This window comes from Cavia porcellus, unplaced genomic scaffold (assembly GCF_034190915.1).
Source record: "Cavia porcellus strain 051 isolate PalLab524CR breed Dunkin Hartley unplaced genomic scaffold, mCavPor4.1 scaffold_23, whole genome shotgun sequence".
In the NCBI taxonomy this organism is placed as follows: domain Eukaryota; kingdom Metazoa; phylum Chordata; class Mammalia; order Rodentia; family Caviidae; genus Cavia; species Cavia porcellus.
The window spans coordinates 53,554,124-53,568,207 of NW_026947506.1; the positions used below are offsets into that span (position 1 = coordinate 53,554,124).

Here is a 14,084-nt window from a genome sequence, read left to right on the forward strand (position 1 = left end):
ACAAAAATCAATTACAATAAAATAGCATCAATTAAAAATAAATGTTGGTATATTTAGTATGAAAATGTCAAATACACAGCAATAAGGTGAACAAATATATGCAAACATGCACACTAAAAATACAAGTTTACTGAGAAAAATTAAAGATTATAATTTAAATAAACTAAAATACATAGAATGGTCATCAGTTGGAAGACCCAGCAAACTCAGATACTGAGCTATACCAGTCCCTAAATAGACCATCCATTCCCAATTAAAGTTCTTGCAGAGCTGTGGCCTGAACTGATAATTATCACATTTTATAAAAATGGAACACTTCCAGGGTCACAACGGCAGACCTTAACAAGAGAGGACAATCCTGGAGGATTTCCATTACCTAATTCTGTGTCTTACGATGAAGTTACAGTGTGAGTCGGGCACATGGCCAGGTCTTTCTTCATGGGATTCCCACAGGACACAGGACACGCACGTTCCTGAACTTAAGCATGACGCCCAGCACCGGCCTGCGGACCCGTGAGTACTTCCTGACATGGCCTGAACTAGAAAATGAATTAAAAAAGAGAGGAAGCAGCACTTCCCAAAGGAAGTTCACAGGTGTGGGAGCAGGGGAGGGCGGGAGCAGGAAATCCGGGAAGAGCGTCCCCTGGGTCACAGGGTGCCTCGCAGAGCGCAGCTCAGGTCACACCGTGGGAGTCTCTGCCGCGTGCTTTCCCCACCCGGCCGGGATCCGGGACAGCAGGCTGCAGAGCCCGACCCTGCAGGAAGGAAGCGCACACATCACTCCCTGGAAAGGGAGACAATGGACCTTGGGGTTCCCAGTCCCAATTCTTTCCTGTCTTTTCCAGAAAGGATTTAGTGGCACAGGGGAAGAAATCCTGGCTGGAGAAAACGGAAACCTGGTTATAAGTGGCTAAATGTCTATTTGCTCTCTTTTCATGTGGCTGTGTCTGAAATGGCTGCTTTGGCAGCTGGGAGTCAGAGGAATGTAATGGTTTCCAGTTCTGAGCCTGCGAGGTCCAACTACATCTGGGAGCGCATGGGTAGTGCAGGATGGGCTGTTAGCCAGTGCTGCGGACCAGAGAGCTGGGGTCCCTGGACGGGAGCTCTGGTTATGACCAGGAGCCAATCTCACCCTCTCCCAAGTCTCCTTGTAAAAATGCAGCTGATTTTACAATGTTACCCATGCAGTGTCCGACAGCTGCTTGCACAGGAGAGGGCTCACTAGGACCCTCCTAGGTTTTTTCTACCTTTCTTGAAACTCATGTCTTGCATTAAATGTGCAGAGTCAGGGTAATTCATGTTGCAAATAGTTTATATTAGAATACAGTCTACTTGGATTTTATTCTTTTATTGCTACACAATATTTGCACATAGGTATGGGGTTCAATGTGATCCCCCAATAGAAAGCACAATGATCCAATCAGGGCAATAAGCACTTCTATCTCATAGGTGTTGGGTACTTACGTGCTCTTTAAATATTCTGAAATAGATCATAGATTGTTGTGGACAAAAGTCTCCCTGCTGTGCCATACAGCACCAGAACCAGTTCCTCCTGTAACAGTGTTGGTGTCCTTGTCTAATTCCAGTCCAGCTTCCTCTGACCCATCCTACCCTTTCCACTCTGTAGTGACCATTTCTAGATTATTCCACTCTGCTCTCCTAGGACGCAACTATTTTAGTTTCCTCAAGGGAGTGAAAACATGGTGTATTTATCTTTTGTTCCTGGGTTATTTCGGGTGACACGATGATCTCCAGTTCCATCTAGGTTGCTGCAAACAGTAGGCCTTCCATATTTGTATGGATGGGCAGTGTCCCTGGGCAGTGTCCCACTGTGTATATTACTATGGCATTTCATATGAGTAAGAGCATGATAATGATGTTTCAGAGACTGGGTCTCATGTTTAGTAAGGTGGAAAGACAGGAGTTTTTTTCCATGTAAAATAATGGAATGCCTTGAATTTGAACCTGAACATGACAAGATGTTAATGTGGTGGAATTCCAAGGCGTGTTACAATGGCCTTCACGTGGGGCCGGGGATTTAGCTCAGCAGCATAAGCACCTGCCTTGCAAGCAGGCGGTCGTGAGTTCGATCCCCGGTACCAATAAAAATGAAAAAGACAAAAAAAAAAAAAAAAAAAAAAAACTGCTTTCTGCCCCTACGGTCTAGCCTGCCATTTCTAGACTTGCATGTAGATACAATTAAACAGCTAAGGGCTCTGTATTTTGACTAGTTTCTTTACTAAGCCAAGTGACTTTGAAAGCCACCCACACTGTAGCATGGGTCAATATTTTATTCATTTTTACTAAGTTTAACCAGTTATCTGGATATGCTGCAATCTCTTTTCCAGTCACCTGAGGGTACTTGGATTGTTCCCAACAGTTTGGAGTTGTTACCAAAGAAGTTACTGTGAATACTGGGTGTACAAGTCTTTGTATGGTTACATGCTTCTTTTTCTTAGGAAAAACCTGGAAATGGATTCCTGGATCCTTATGTTGTAGATTTCTGGTTTCGCTTCACTGTGGCTGGAAAATCTTTGCAGATTTCTGGTTTCGCTTCATTGTGGCTGGAGAATCCATTATATGATTTCAATTTTGCTGTCATTGCTGAGTATGCTCACGATATTGTCCATCTTGGTATAGTTTCCCTGGTTACGAGGTGAGACTGTGTGTTCCGTTCCTTTGAGATGGAACATACATACCAATTAAAACCTTTTGGTTGACAGTGTAGTGTGTTCCTCTGTAACTCTGATGATTTTCTGTATAATTCTACCAGTTACAGAGCGATTGAGGTCCCTGACTATCCCTGTGGATTTGTCTCATGGTCTTCTATCTATGAGTTTTTCTTTTCATATTTTGCAGCTTTATTTTCTTTAATGACTGGTCTACTGGTCTAGACATTTTATTAGATCATATACAATCTAGAAAACTTAATTCTACTTATGAACTTTTAACCATCTCATGGTTATAATATGGGTCCCTTACTGTATATGTTGCATACATTAAGGAATGTGGCAGATAGGGCTATTGTTTTCTTCATCTCTTTATGATAAAAAAACAGTCAAAAGTAGAAGGAAAATGTCTTGCATGTACCCGTATGTTTCAGGGTTGCTCTTCCTGATGTCCCAAATTTCCTCTATTTATTGTCTCCTTTCTATTTTAAGAACTTCCCTGAGTCATTCTCTTAGGGTAACGCTGATGATTACTAATTCTCACACTTTCCCAAAATGACTTATTTCCTCCTTTCAAGAAGCCTATTTCTACTGAATATAGTATTCTGGGTGAGAAGTTCTTCTCGTTCAGCACTTGAATACTTTGTGTCCCCTCATTCTGGCCTTTTTAACTTTGGATGAGAAATGCGTGGTAATATAAAAAGATTTTTCTGCTATGTTTATGATGTTGATTTCTCTCTGAGTTTTTTTCTCTTTTAAAGAGAATAAAACAAAACAAAGTGAAACAGAATAAAACAGATCAGAGCAAACAATGCAAATACAATGCAAAACAAGACAACAGGAAGTCAACAGTGGTTACCATAATGTCTCTTGTTTTCTTCAAAAAAGTTGTCCATGCCTTCACCCAAAATGAGTGAATACAAAACAAAATAATATACAAGCAATGAAAAATAAAAGAATGAGAGCCTTATAAGTCTTCAGAACCAGAAAATAGAAAATCAATAATGGCTACCATAATGTCTCTTGTTTTCTTTAAAATAACTGTCCATGCCTTCACACATATTGAAATAAAATAATTAAAACCAGACTAAAACCAATCAAAATCAAGAATAAAAGCATCATTAGACTTCAAAACAAAATGATAGGAATCAGCAATGTCTACAATGATGTCTCATTTTCCACAGTGTAGCTGTTCATACCATCACACATACTAAAATCAATTCTTATAAACTCTTTAGGTGAACTCTTAGGCATTTATGAACCTATACATGTACATCTATCATTTCTGTGTTACAGGGAAAAATAAAACAAAGTATAAGAAAAATCAGAAGCAAAAGTCAAATAAATAACTATAACAAAACAGTAACAATGTAGGCTTTCAAAACAAGGTGGTAGAATATAACTAATTTTGTTGTTTTACATAGTTATCTTCAAAAGTCTTACTAGAATTACCAGAAACAGTCATGCAAAATTGATCTAACCCTACAGATGTTAGCTGTTTTGTTCCAATAACTAATAAAATTAGTAGTACAATCGTCTTAGTAATCTTAAGTGTATACATACAAATTTGTATCTTTTTTTTCTCCTCCTTCTTTTCTCCTTTTCTATGAGTTATTTTTTCCTCTTTGAGCAGTTTCTCATGCTTTTGCAATATTTATTGAAGATCTTGTATCTTATTTACTCTTTCAATTTCTTATATTAGGAAGACAATATGGAATGATTTATTTCACATATGAATATGGTCTCCAGTTGTATCCCATTTACCTATAAAAGCCTCAATGTTGTCCTCCTTTATAGTTGAGTAGTATCCCATTGTATAAAAATACCACATTTTTTTATCCATTCCTCAGTTAATAGGCATTTGGGTTTAGCTATTACAAACTGTGCTGCTATAAACATTGGTGCACATATATCACTGTGGTGTGATGTTTTCAGTTCTTCTGGAAATATGCCCAGAAGTGGAATAGCTGAGCCAAAAGGGACCTCCAATACCAGCTTTTTGAGGAACCTCCAGACTGATTTCCACAGTGGTTGCACCACTCTGCACTCCCACAAACAGTACAGAAAGAGTTCCTTTTTCCCCACAGCCTCTCTAGCATTTGTTGTTGGTAGTTTTCTTTATCATGGCTATTCTTTCTGGAGTGAGACAGAATCTCAGTGTGGTTTTAATTTGCATTTCTCTAAGAGCCAATGATGCTGAGCATTTTTTCATGTATTTATTTGGCCTTTGTATGTCTTTATCTGAGAACAGTGAATTCATCTCAGATGCCCATTTTTGGATTGGGTCTTTGAATTTTGGGGGTCTGATTTTTTAAAAAATCTTTATATATTCTAGACAGAAGTCCTTTGTCTGAGGGACAGTTGACCAAGATTTTTTTCCAGTTCATGGGTTTTGTTTTCACTCTGTTGGAGATTTCCTTCGACTTACAAAAACTTTTTGCTAAGATCTCAGTTGTTGATTCTGGGAAGCATTTCCTGGGCAGTTTGACTTTTGTTCATGAATTATCTGCCAACCCTTATGTCTTCAAGATTTCTACCTACTTTGTCTTGCAGCATATTTAGTGTCTCTGTTTCAATATTTAGATCTTTAATCCATTGTGACTTTAGTTTGATGTATGATGGTATGCATGGGTCTGGTTTTAGTTTTCAGCATATGGACAGCCTGCTTTTCAAGCACCACTTATTAAGGAGGCTTCCAGTGAACGTGTTTGGCTCCTTTGTCAAAGATAAGGTGGCTGAGTGTGTTTGTAGTTGTAGTGGTATCTTCTAACCTATTCCATTGATATTCAGGTCTGTTTTTATTCCAGTACTTTATATTATCACAGTAACTTTGCAGTATAACTTCAAGTAAGGGATTGTGATGCCTCCTGCCTTGTCTTTGTTGCCCAGATTTGCCTTTGCTATTGTAGGTCTCTTCTGGTTCCAGATGAATTTTAGAAATGATTTCTCTAGATCTGTGAGGTATGCTAACAGTATTTTGATTGGAATTGCATTAAATCTGTATAACAATTTTGGGAAATGGTCATTTTCACAATGTTTGTTCTTCCTATCTATGAACAAAGAATGTCCTTCTATATTCTGAGATCCTCTTCAATTCCTTTTTTCAGAGTACTGTAATTTTCACTGAGTAGATCTTTTACTTCTTTCGTTAGATTGATTCCTAAGTATTTCAATTCTTTTGATACTATTGTAAAGGGTATGGTTTCTCTTATTTCTGAGTTTTTTGTCTGTGTACAGGAATGCTATTGATTTTGAGTGTTGACTTTGTATCCAGCTACATTACTGAATTTGGCTATTACATCTAGAAGTCTTTCAATGGAGTTTGGGGGGGGTCTTCTATGTATAATATCATGTCATCTGCAAATAATGATAGTTCAACCTCTTCCTTTCTTATCTTTATTCCTTTTATTTCTCTCTTATATAATTGTTCTAATATTTTCAGCACTATATTGAATAGGAGTGGTGATATTGAACAGTCTTGTTTTGTTCCTGATTTTAGAGTGAAAGCTTTCAGTTTTTGACCATTTAATATGATGCTCACTGTTGGTTTGTCACAGGTGGCTTTTATCAGATTTAGGTAAACACCATGTATTCCAGTTTTCCATAGGGTTATCATGAATGAGTATTGGACTTTATCGAAAGATTCTTCTGCATCTATTAAGATGATCATGTGATTCATATCTTTGACTCTCTATTCATTGATTTGCATATATTAAACCATCCCTGCATTCCTGGGATGAATCACACTTGATCATAGTGTTTAATCTTCTTGATGACTTGCTGCATTCTGTTTGCCAGTATTTTATTGAGGATTTTTGCATCTATGTTCATTAATGAGATTGATCTGTAGTTTTCTTTTTTGGTTGGGTCTTTCTCTGTTTTTGGTATTAGGATAATACTTGCTTCCAGGAATAAGTTAGGGAGAATTGCTTCCCTTTCAATTTCATTGAAGAGTTTTAGGAGTGTTGACATTAAGTCTTCCTTACATTTTTTGTAGAATTCAGCAGTGAACTCATCAGGACCTGGTTTTTTCTTTGTTGGTAAGGTTCTAACTACATTTTCAATTTCACTAACTGAAATTGGGTCATTCAGCAGTTTTATATCTTCTTGGTTCAGCTTTGGTAATTCATGTTTCTAATAATCTGTCCATATCTTTTGTTATCAAACCTATGAAAGTACAGATTTTGAAGCAGGCAGTGATGAACTTCTGTATTTCCACAGTGTCTGTAGTGATTTCATCCTTTTCATTCCTTATTGCTGGAATTTGAGGGGTTTTTTCCTTTTTAAAATAAGATTGGCTAGTGGCTTGCCAATTTTGTTTATTCTTCAAAGAACCAACCTTTGATTCATTGATTCTTTGTATTGCTTTCTTAGTCTCTATTGCATTGGTTTCTCCTCTGATATTTATAATTTTCTCCCTTCTTTTTGGTGGGGGCTTGACTTGCTCTTCTTTCTCTAAATGTTTGAGGTATAGCATCAGGTTGTTTATTTGTTGTTATTGGTTGTTCATTCTGTTTTCCTCATATGGGAATTCACCGCAATAAATTTCCCTCTGAAGACTGCCTTGATTGCTTCCCACAGGTTCCTGTAAGTTGTATTTGTTTACTGATAGATGTTGTTTAATTCCTGAGACTCACTCATTGTTCAGGAGTGTATTATTTAATTTTCATATGTTTATGGAGCTTCTGAAGTTTCTTTTGCTGTTGATTTCCAATTTTATAGCACTGTGATCAAATAGTATGCATGGGATAATTTCAATTCTTTTGCATTTACTTAAACATGTTCTATGAGCTAGTTTATGGTCTATTTTAGAGAATGTCCTATGTGACACTGAGAAGACTGTATATTCTGTTTTTGTTGGATTGAATATTATCCATGTCAGTTAAGTCCATTTGTTCACAAGTTTGATTCAGTTCTTTTCTTTTCTTTTATTTATTTATTTTTGCTGATTTTCTGCCTTGTTGATCTGTCTTTTTGTGTCAATAGCCCGTTTAGGTTTCCCATTATAATTGTATTATTGCCTATTTATATTTTCATTTCTATTAGTATTTGTTTTATATAGCTGGGTGCTCCCATATTTTGGTGCATATATATTTAAGATTATTATCTCTTCCTCTTGAAGTTTTCCCCTAACTAGCATGTAGTGACCTTCTTTATCTCTTTTGATCATTCTTGGTTTGAAGCTCATATTGTCTGCAAGCAGAATAGCTATCCCTCCTTTTTCTTGGGTTCCTGTTGCATGAAGTATTGTTTTCCATCCTTTGACTTTCAGTCTATGAGTTTCCTTTTGGATTATATGGGTTTTTTGTAGACAGCATATGGTTGGATGTTGTTTCTTGATCCATTCTGCCAGCCTATTTCTTTGGATTGGTGAATTGAGGTCATTTACATTAATAGTTATAAGTGATATATTTTGGCTTATTTTTGTCATGTTATCTTTCTGCTGTGAGTTGTTTACCTTTCTCCTTTGCTTAATGTTTTGCACTGCTTGGTGGTTGGTTTCTTTCTGTTAGTGTTCTTGAAGTCATAGTTATTCTTATGTCTGTGTAGAATATCTTTCAGTATTCTTTACAGGGTTGGTTTAGTAGACATAAGGTTCTTCAGTTGTTCTTTGTCATGGAAGTATCTTATTTCTCTATAAATTTTGAAGGATAGTTTTGCAAGGTATGTCAGTCTGGGTTGGAAGTTGTTTTCCTTTAGGATTTAAAATACTTCACTCCATACTTTTCATGATTTCATTGTTTGTATTAAGAAGTCCACTGTGATTCTGATGAGCTTCCTTTTATAGGTGATTTTTTTTTCTTTTCTATAATAGCTTTTAATATTATGTTCTTATATTGAATTTCTGGGATATTGATTATTATATGTCTGGGTGTAGATTTATTTTGGTTATGGCTGATGGGAGTTTAATGTCCTTCACTTATCTATATGTCAGTTTTCTTTCCCATATTTGTAAAATTTTCAGCTGTTAATTCTGGAAATAGTCTTTTGATATCATTTGTGTTGTCATCTTTTTCATTTACACCTATCAATATTATATTGTTTTTCTTTGCATCATCTTGCAACTGTTGAATTGTTACTTCCTGACTCATTATTTTTAAAAGAACTTTCTTCCCCTGTTTACTAGCTGCAATCTTGTATTTGAGCTCTAAAACTCTATCTTCACATTCACTGAGGCAGTTTTGCCAGCTTTCAATGGAGTTTTTTATTTCCTGGCTCTCTTTGAATCTGTTTCATGCATTGTAGTTCTTTCTTATATTGGTCATTTGGAGTTTCGATCATTTTGCTGTGTTCCTCTATTTTTTTTAAACTATGTCTTCTTTAGATATAGTCAGCATTTCTTTCATTACATTTATCATTTCTTGTTTTACCTGGGAGATTATTTCTGATCTAAGCTCCTTTATAGCTTCATGAAGTTGATTCTTTACTTCAGTTGCTATCATTTCAGAAGTTACAGACGTATGGCTTACATTTTCTTCTATGTGCATGTCTCCTAGGGAGGTCTCTGGGCTGTTTGGGATGAGCTGAAGGTTTGTGATTGCATTTTGCTTTTGTTTTGTCATTTTCCTGTATTCCTCTGGGGAAGTTGAATGCAAAGTCTCAGTTTTTTTTGTTTTTTTGTTTTTTTGTGTTTTTTTCAGTTGAGGATGGCTGTTCATACTGGAAGGAGTTTCCCCAGTTTAGTGGGGGACATTAGGCAGTCCTTACCAGGTCCCTAGTGGCACTCAAAGGCTCCCCAAATGGTGCACTGAGTAGACCTTCAACACACCCCACATGGCTCACCAAAGACCCCCCCGCCTCCCACTGCTTGAGGCCACTGAGTAGGGCCCTACCAGGTTTTTAGCAAAGTCTCACAGCTACACAGATAGGTAGAGTTTGCTGTGGAAGTCTTCAGGTGATGCCGTTCAACTTGTGGTGGCTTCATCTACCTGGGGATCACCAGATGGGTCCCAACCACAACCCGAGTATTGATCAAAAGTCCTGGTTTGTTTACAGATGCTGAGCAGGGCCCTACCAGGCTTTGAGCAAAATCCCATGGTTGCACAGATAAGTAGGGTTTGCCATGGTCTCTAATAGCTTTTAAGATATTGTTTGAGGTTCATTTTTAGAAATTTGATCACGTTGTCCCTCAGTGCAGACTTCCTTGTCTGTTTGGGATTCCCTCGGTATTTTGAGTCTGTAATTTTAATTCTTTTGCTGAAATTGGAGAGGCTTCAGCTTTTATTCATTAAAGCACTTTTTTTTTTTTTGCCTCTTCTTGTTACCTCTTCCATTTTCATAGGACAGTGATATAAAGGTTAGAGATTTTCTATCACAGCAGTTCCTGAGGCTCAGTTTGTTTTTTTTTCTATTTTCTCTCTACTATCCAGACTGGTCTATTTCTGTCTTTTTTCTTTGTCCCTTTCTTCTTCACGCATGTTCCCAGAATGCTTTCTGTTTCAGTTCTATAGTCCAGGTCATCTTTTATAGTTTCTTGTTTCTTTGCTGAAGATTTCTGTTTATTAATTTGTTTCCAATGGGTTTGGCACTATTCTCTAAAGTATTTTACGTTGATGGCATTAAAGATCTTTGTGAGATGGTCTTATCCTCTCTGTCACTTCTGAGTTAGCATCTATTGGTTGTATATTTTCATTGAGTTTAATATTTCCTGGTTCATATGTTACAAGTCAGCTATTAGTGGCATTTTTGGTATCATATTATGAAGCTCTGGACCTTACTGGAAGTACCTCTGTTAGCTGGGTTATCTCTGACATTCCTAGGGCAAGAGAACTGTGGGAAGGGGTCACTGTCTTCCTCCTGATAGTGCATGACAAGTAGAAATATTGAAATACCAGAATTTAGAGGTAGGCTTATTTAACATCAAATGGTCATTGACTAGGAATCAACTGATCCTCAAGTGTCAGACTCCAATCTCTGGATATATGGTTATCTGCAAGATGCAAGCAGGAAGTGCAGAGGCAGAATAGCTTGCCAGTTGGGAACTGATTCTTATAATATGCATCATAGTGACCAGTGATGCATCACAGTGAACAGCCATTTCTAAGAAATAAAAATAACTGGAACTAATACCCAGGCAACTAACAGACAGGCTGGGTAGGGATTCTCTTGTACTACATTTATCCTTCTTTGCTGGGCATATTACATGTGATCTTTTGAGATAAGGCCCAACCAGAAGCAGTAGCAGCAGGGTTGTTACTGATCTTAGGATGAGCCCTAGCCAAGATTCCCAAGACTGACTACTCCCACCAGCAGTTTGTGATTTGTTGTCCTTATTATAGTGATTCTCCCTAAGATGACTCTGACAATGGAGTTAAGGAGTTAATCTAGGAGAATGTTCAGTGTGCCATGGGTGCCCATCAAATCTTTATCATTTAGAAGGATCTTACCGGCTATTTTTTTTTATTTTCTCAGGATAATCATCCAAAGAGCTAATGCAAAGCAAAGACTGAGGTAAACAGTCTGAAAAGTCACAAAAATCAAAAGGAATAGGTACAGAGCAATCCTGTGAACAATATCCTCAGACTTAAGCCATGCATTGACTGGCCAATGTCTAGAGTAACTGAATGAGGGCTTAGAATGAGTTAGTTGTCTTTTCAAAGCAGGGCCCAGAAAAGCTGTCCAGATAAATTCTCCAGCAGATTTAAGTCTGGATTTCTGAAACTCATAGAGGTAGTTAATATGCACCTGTATTATATGTGCATATAAGAGTGTCTATAGGTATAGCTGGTAGCAGGACCTTATAAACTTCTTCTTGGGCCAACCTGAATAGGTACAGATGATCTCTAGCAGATATTTGTAACCACTATAAGGTTCTATTTTGTGTAATTTATCTATATGTCTTTAAATATGGAAAGTCACCGTAACACATGCTATCAAGGTCAGTGACACAGATGCTGAAGAGCTGGCTTTAGGTATACAGGTTTACAAGCTGCCAGCACTGCAGCTTGACCTTACAGAACAAACAGTGGGCAAAGGTCTGGCTCTGATCCTTCACATGTATTCAGTAAAGTTTTTCTAGCTGGGGTTGATGTTTCAATCAATTGGATCCCCAGAGAGGGCTAAGGCTCCTGGATCAAATTATTTTGCAGTGTGGGTGGCAGGTTTCCAGACAATAGCATAAAGCAGTTACAAGAGAGATTTGGCCAAAATAGCTTTGTCCAAGGTGGTCACAGCATATCTAGCCTATCAAACTCAACTCCTAACAGAGCTACTTTCATCCATAAACAGGGTGTACTCAGCATCTGTTAGGAGTTCTATTTTTAGGCCCAGTACAACATGTCGGGTCTGGACAGATGGGGCACAGCCTAAGGTGTGCACTTTGTCAGCTTCCTTGATCAGAAAGCAGTGGCTGTTAGACAGAGGCAAAGGGAGGAGGCAGCCCTTTGGGACAAATAAGTAAGCCACTGGGTGCTCCCAGGGGCTGACAGCCTGGATAATCATCATTGTTTTTGTAAACTCAAAGGCACAGATTCTATAGAAGCCAGCAGCTCTAAGAAATTTGTGGAATTTTTACTTATCACCAGTTTCTGCCATATATTGCAGCAGAACTCTCATATCTTTCCAGGATCAGGTTGGATGTCATTAATCAGAAGCACTTTTTTAAAGAGGAAACAAGTTTTGAACCTCACAGAGGTTGAGTCCAGGTTAGTTGTGAAGAGAGGCTGGCTAGCTGACAGAGTCAACTAAAGGCAGAAGAAGGTATTCTTATGTCCAGGGAGGTGAATCGACACGGTGTGAGTGACAGAAGACTGAGGTGATGTTCACAGAGGGCAATCATGATGGCATTGGAAGCTTTAAGGTCTTGAACTGGCTTTACAGGAAGGAAAGGTGTATTTTAGCAGTTTGACAGTCTATAAGTATTCTATAGTTTTGAAGCCTCATTTCTTTTTCTTGAATGACCTTGATGGACCTAGATGGGACAGAAAAACAGGATGTCCAGGAGCCAAATCTGTTTCTAAGGCCTCCCCCAAAATAGTGGGAAAGTTCCCAAACCTTTATGACAATAGTCCAGGTGAAATTTTTTCCTGTCTCTGAATTTTTCCAGTTGAAGGCAAAAAGGGGCTGGCTAATGGGAAATTTGTAAACAGAAACAAGTATCTTTTAAATCCAGGAAAGTGAACCAAGTGGCATCTGGAAGTAGGCATCCAAATAGGGTATATGGGTTTGCAACTGCAGATTAGCAGTCTATCCAGGTCCTGTATTGCTTTAGGCAGCTGATGTGCAGTTGGAGCATGGTTGGTCAGGCCTAGGGATAGATGAGTCTTGTCATATACCTCTAAGAGGAGGATTTTCAGGATTGCAGTTATCTGTCTCAGGATGATGCAGGAGTCATCTTCCTCTTGGGGAAAATTTAGGGTTAAATGAGAGGGAACCTGACTGTCTTGGTGCAAAGGAAATGGTTGCTTCTAACTTGAAGAGTCTCATCCCAGAAGTACGGAGACTGCCTTATACAGGACTTTATGTTTGATGAGATATCCTCTTAAAGTGCAAGTTTGTGTCTGGCACAAGGGGTGAGAGGCAAGAGTCCCAGGGATGGTAACCTTTTTCTGACAGAGGGGACTTTTAAAGGCAGAGATTTCAGTTCCATTGTCTACCAGGAAAGTCATATAGTGGTCTTAAATACAGGTGTGGAAGCTACTAACCTTACCTTTTAATTTGAGAGGACATTTATTTTTGTGTCATAGCCCTTATAACTTGTAATCAAGAGGATATAGTCATCCATCAGGCTAAATTTTCTTGTGAACATCAGAATTGTTTTTCTTTTATTAAGTTTCTGGATCAGGGCTGACAATTTTTCTCAGTTAAAATGTGGAACTCAAAAGGAATTGCTGACAGTCATTTTAGGCGGGCACTAGATGACATTGTCTGACCAGGATAAGCATAGCCATGAAGTAGAAGGTTCTGGAGAAGGCCCTCTATGGCCAAATACAGGCAATGGCTAACTGGCATCAGTTCAACTGGCTGGAATTAGATGAATTGGGAGCAGGGAGTAAACCCAAAGGAGGTGGCAACAACTGTGGCAGCTGCCCAAGGTACAGGGAAGAATTCTCAGGAATAATATGCCTCTTTTTATTTTTTCTTTGAGATACATGGAGGGTTTGGTTTTATTTTTTAATTCCATAAAAGCCCCTTTCTCTAAAATCATGAACTATTGGTTTTGACTAGTTAATTCCCATCTCTGATTTCCTACATGTTTATTCTGTACCCTTGAATGATGGTGCAATGGACAAAGGGCAGGTGCCCCTCAGACAGGCAGAGACCATTCAGATGCCCACCTGGCCACATCCTTTGCAGGGACTTAATACAACTCAGCTAAGGAAGATGTGAGGCCTCCATTATGCCATATGTCAATTGTCACAGAACCCCAGGTAACAGTCCAATCAGCCACCATGATCAGTGCTTCCCAGTCTTGGT

At 38.3% G+C, this 14,084-nt stretch overlaps 1 long non-coding RNA gene across 1 annotated transcript in view; it reads left to right on the forward strand.

The window, feature by feature from the left end:
* The first annotated feature begins 440 nt into the window (after positions 1-440).
* Positions 441-14,084, forward strand: part of LOC134472395 (uncharacterized) — a 49,318-nt gene continuing 35,674 nt past the window's right edge. Inside the window, exon 1 of the long non-coding RNA XR_010042201.1 lies at positions 441-513. This is a non-coding gene — a long non-coding RNA (uncharacterized LOC134472395). The remainder of the gene's footprint in view (positions 514-14,084) is intronic.